We start from the raw sequence: 6,000 nt of genomic DNA on the forward strand, positions 1-6,000 counted from the left end.
GAGAAGGAATGTTCCAAGCTGCCTCAATTTCAGGACCCATTTTCCTCAGGTGTAGAGTAGAGTATGTTGTCCATCCTCCCTTTGGAGGATGGAAAATTCTTTACCGTTGCTGATCTAAGTTGAGGATAATGGGGGCCCACAAAGGGGTCTATTGTGTTGTTGCTGATAGAGATGACCAGTATCAATGGAGAGAGGGATTTTAATTATCTTTCTTTATTTATTGGACAGAGACAGCCAGAAATCGACAAGGAGGAGGAAAGGACAGAGACAGTGAGACACCTACAGCCCTGCTTCACCACTCGCAAAGATTTCCGCCTATAGGTGGGGACTGGGGGCTCTAACCTGGGTCCTTGTGCACTGCAACCTGTGCGCTTAACCAGGTGCACCACCACCCAGCCCCCTAGAGAGGGATTTAACAAGATCTAGGCCCATCATGTCTGTTTGGGACTCTCTGGACTCTCTGACTAGGGACCCAACAGATGGGGTGGCCTGATAGTGACAAAAGAGTATGTCAGTCTCTGGCCTTTATTCAGCTTTTGCAGTTCTTGCTTTGATAGGGTTATCTTTGGAGTGAATGAGGAAAGTCTAATAGAAAGTAGGTGAAGAGTGTATATAAACACCATTCCCACCATCAAAAGACTGTGACCCATCCCTCCCACCCACTCCCACCCCCCACTGGCCCAGGAAGCTGCATGTCTACCCCTCACCACAGGGTTTTTACTTTGGTGCCCTACTTACAATTTGGTCAGGTCCTGCTTTTAGTTTCCCTTTCAGATCTTCTTCCTCAACTTCTGTTGATGAGTGGAATCATCCCATACTCATCTTTATCTTTCTGACTTAGCTCACTTAACATAATTCCATCTAGCTCTGTCCAAGATGCATCAGTGAAGGTGGATTCATTGTTCTTGACAGCTGAATAGTATTCAATTGTGTATATATACCACAGCTTTCTCAGACACTCATCTGTTGTTGGGCACCTGGGTTGATTCCAGGTTTTTGCTATTATGAATTGTGCTGCTATGAACATAGGAGTACACACCTCTTTTTGGTTGGGTGTTATGGAGTCCTTGGGGTATAACTCCAGGAGAGGAATTACTGGATCATATGGAAGGTCCATGTCTAGCTTCTGAGAGTTTTCCAGACTGCTCTCCAGAGAGGTTGTACCAATTTACATTCCCACCAGCAATGTAAAAGGGTTCCTCTGTCCCCACAACCTCTTCAGCATTAATGTGAGAGGGGGAAAATCAATTGTATGTCTCAAAGTATTTCAAAACACAAACTGAATCTTTTTAATATATAGGCTGTGTATTTGATATGCAGACTCTCTCAAAAGCCTAGACCAAGTAGATCAGAATCATCCAATAGCACAGTTATATACAAGATACTGGGTACTGTACAGCAAACCATAACAAAAGGACTTTCCAAAGTTAACCCAATTACCAAATAATGTGATGATAACATTAACTATCAATGGTCTTTTTGAACCCTAAGACAGCAGGAACCTCACATCTCCACTATAGAGCCTCTACTTCCCCCAGTCCTGGAACCCTTGGATAGGGCCCACTTTCCCTTATGCCTCTCCCAATCCATATCAAATAATATTGCATCTGCTGATCACAACCTAACCAACGCAACAATTGCCACCTCAACATGCTTCACCTCCGACTGTGTCCAGAGACTTCACGTGTGGAATGACAACCCTTCAGCTTCATTACTTAGGTGAGACCTTTCCTTTCATAGTATACTCTAATTCCATCTCAGGTGGTTCACTTTCTAACAAAGTCCCAAAACCTAGATGTACACCAGTTTCTGTGAGAGAGAGCTTATGTGCAGACGTATCCATAAACTACTGCAAAATATATGCCTGAAAGCAGAAGTACACTAGAGTTTGCAGTGAGTACCTCCCTAACACTTCCTCTCCACTATTCCAAGCTTTGGGTCCATGAGTGCTCAACAATTTGTTTGGTTTCCTATGTTAACTCTCTTTTCAGTCACCAGGTTCCAGATGCCATCAGGATTCCGGCCAAGCTTTCCTGGATTGAAGACCCCACCAATGTGTCCTGGAGCTCATCTTCCCCAGAGACACACCCTACTAGGGAAAGAGAGAGGCAAACTGGGAGTATGGACCACCAGTCAATGCCCATGTTCAGCGGGGAAGCAATTACAGAAACCAGACCTTCTACCTTCTGCAACCCACAATGACCCTGGGTCCATGCTCCCAGAGGGATAGAGAATGGGAAAGCTATCAGGGGAGGGGGTGGGATATGGAGATTGGGTGGTGGGAATTGTGTGGAGTTGTACCCCTCCTACCCTATGGTTTTGTTAATTAATCCTTTCTTCAAATAATAATAATAATAATAATAAAGTCGGTGAGGAGGGTATCTAAGTCATTATGAACTTTATAAAGACTTACTGCAAAGTATTGTGTACTTTTTTTGTGTATTTGTGTATTTTACACTAATTTATGGATACATGTGGGCATATGGGACCTGGTCTCTATTAGGTTTTGGAACTTTTTTGGGAAGTGAACCACCTGGATTGGAATTAGAGAATCCTATGAAAGGAAAGGTCTTACCTGTGTCATGAGGCTGAAGGGTTGATATTCCACATCTGACATCTGTGGACACAGTCTTAAGTGAAGCATGCTGAGGTGGTACTCCTTGTGTTGATTAGGTTGGGATCATATCATTTGGTATTAACTGAGAGATCATGCAGGGAAGTAAGCCCCGCCCTAGTGGTTCCAGGACTGGGAGAAATATGGGCTCTATAGAGGGAGGAAGCAGAAGGTTCCTGCTGTCTTAGGGTTTAAGAAGAAAATAGATATTGCTATAATCACATTATTTGGGAATTAGGTTAACTTTGAAATATCCCTTTGTTAGGATTTGCTGTATCATATACAACATCACCGTAATTTATGTGCTTTGACATTATTTATACATAGATATATATAGCTGTGTCTTATAGAGTAACTCCACTGGTTGCTTCTGTTCTCCCTGGTCTAAGTTTTTAGGAGAGTCAACATCTCAATGACTTAGCCTATGATCTGTGCATCAAAAAGTTTGAGACATTCAATCAATTTTTCTCCTTTCATATTAGTTATATAATAACACCACCAAAAACTGTCTCATCCCACCCCTCCCCCTTCCCCAGTGTTGTGGATCATCTACACTAACCCTCCTCCCAGAGATTTTTACTGGTACCCTACTCCAAACTCAGTAAGATCCTGCTTTGAGTTTCCCTTTCTGGTCTTCTTTCTCAACTTCTGCTTTCACAAATTCTTTTATTTGTTTGTTTATTTATTTATTTTGCCTCTAGTGTTATTTCTGGGGCTTGTTGCCTGCACAACAAACCCACTGCTCCTTGAGGCTAATTTTTCCCCTTTTGTTGCCCTCGTTATTTTATAGTTGTTGTAGTTATTATTATTGTTGTTATTGATATCAATGTTGTTGGATAGGACAGAGTGAAATGGAGAAAAGAGGAAAGACATAGAGGGAGAGAGAGAGATATAAACATCTGCAGACCTGCTTCACTGCTTGTGAAGAGACCCACCTGCAGGTGGGGAGCCGGGAGCTCAAACTAGGATCCCTGCTCCTATGCTTGCACTTTGTACCATGTGTGCTTAACCCGCTGTACTACTGTTGTAAATTAACGTAAAAAGAGGTATGGGGGTTGGGGCTGCTTGCTGCGCATAAAAGGATTCACTGCAGGAGCTGGGAATTGGTTTAATCAATACAGGGTTTATTAGGTGAAACAGATAAAAGGCAAAATAAGCACTTATCATCAAGGGTTAAGCGTATGCTAGGTCTTTAAAGTCTGAATATGGTTATCAAAGTTTAGTTCCATAAGATAAACAATTATCAGCTTTGGTAAAGGTTGCTCATGGCTGTAGAGGGGTCTAAAAGTTTACTGGCTAGCAGAGTCACACGTGTTCAGTTCCCAGGAGAAGTAGACATGGCAGATGGATGCCTGGAGCACCTCTGCAGAGAGGCATCTGACCAGGAGAAGAAGCTGCAGCCAAATAGCGAGACTCAAGAGTTCCAGCTGCTGTCTTTTAAGTCAATTCAGCGTACCCACAATGCTTTGCAAACCAGCAGTCTGGATTCACCTATAGTTCACCATGCGCCTGCGCAGATCACTGCATACTCTGTCAGCCTTCTGTCGCCAAAGCTGACATAACCACTTGCTGGGGCATATAGCGTCACCACAACTACCACCGACCCCAGAAATTCTTGTTATAGACAGCTATGCAAAGAACACAAAAATACTTATTGCAAAGGTCCACTGCAGAAGATCTGGAGACAGAGTGTGGAGGATATTGGGGGAGAATTAAAATGGGGCTGGGGATTCAGTGCCCTCTGGTGGAAGAGGATGATGGTTTGGAAGAAGGGGGAGATGTCCTAAATTCATTTAGAAGAGATAAGAATTTAGCCATCTGTGAGAACAATTCTATGTAAAATCCTTTCCTCAATGAAGTGATTTTTTTTTAATTGCCAGTAGGATTATCACTGAGCTTCAGTGCATGAAGAATGAAGACACTGACAACAGAATCAGTATTTTCTTTTTTGTTTTCTTTTGTTTTATTGAATAAGACAGAGAGAATTCAGGAGAGGGAGAGGAGATAGAGATGCAAAGAGAAAGAGTTACTTTTTGCATTGCTTTGCCCTTGAAACAGGTTCCTTTAGTAAAGTGATTAAAAATAAATATAGCAGGTAGTTTCCGAACATTATCACTCGATTAACTTCATTTTTCATTCCTATTATATAGGGCAAAATATCAGGTGTTGACTTGGTAATTTTATGAAGTTACAATACTTTCTTCGCATTTATTTATTTATTTATTGCCACCAGGGTTATTGTTGGGACTCTGTACTTGCACAATTCCTCTGCTTTTGGCATACTCTTTTATTTTAATTTGTTTGGAATCAAGTGAAATACACAGAGGCAAAGAGAGATACAGAAAGAGAGAGAGAGACCAGAAATAAGAAAGACAAAAATACTGCATCTCTACTTTACTACTCATGAAGTTTTCTTAATACAGATGCTGCCAAAGGGTGACTGGGGTTCAAACACAGATCCTTATATATTGTAAAGGTTTTTTTTTTTGTTTTTTTTTTTTTACCTGATCAGTTAGTTTCCAGATTCTTGGATCTAGGTTAATTAAATTGAATAGAAAGTAAAGTTTGAACATGGTATTGAGTCAGATTGGTAAACTGGGAGCTGAAGAGATAAATATATATAATTCACTTCAATGTTAATTTTATCTTTTGGTGGACTATAAGAGCAGTCATAGCATTCCATTTGCATTTATTTGGCTAAATAATATAATTCTGGGGTTGTTTTATTTATTTATTTATTTTTTATTTAAGAAAGGAGACATTAATAAAACCATAGAATACAAGGGGTACAATTCCACACAATTCCCATAACCCGATCTCCACATCCCACTCCCTTCCCTGATAGCTTTCCCATTCTCTATCTCTCTGGGAGTATGGATCCAGGGTCCTTGTGGGTTGCAGAGGGTGGAAGGTCTGGCTTCTGTAATTGCTTCCCCCCTGAACATGGGTGTTGACTGGTCGATCCATACTCAATTCTGGGGTTTTAAATATAAGAAATCCAAAACAATAATAGTAGTCTTTACTTTCATTTTTATTTGGTGTTTGTAAGAGAATAATTTCACGGAGGTGGAGCCAAGATGGTGACTGGAATGTAGCAGCACCCATGGGCTCTGACATCAACTGCTAGAAAGACTTGAAATCCCAGCCTTCAGCGGGACAAGCAAGGGGGCATCCTAAAGGTAGACCAGGGAGGTGATTATAATTCAATTTGGGTTAAAAGAGCAAAAAGAAAGGAAATTTCTTGATTATTTCTATCAGCCCCCATCTCCATATAACCAGACTCCAGGGGTAGGGAGCTGTTATTAGAAGGCTCCCTGTGGAACTCCTTTCTTTACCAAGAATCCTGGCCCACCTAGGGTGCCATTAAACCCTGCTTCCAAATTTCT

The sequence above is a fragment of the Erinaceus europaeus genome, chromosome 4, assembly GCF_950295315.1.
Source record: "Erinaceus europaeus chromosome 4, mEriEur2.1, whole genome shotgun sequence".
In the NCBI taxonomy this organism is placed as follows: domain Eukaryota; kingdom Metazoa; phylum Chordata; class Mammalia; order Eulipotyphla; family Erinaceidae; genus Erinaceus; species Erinaceus europaeus.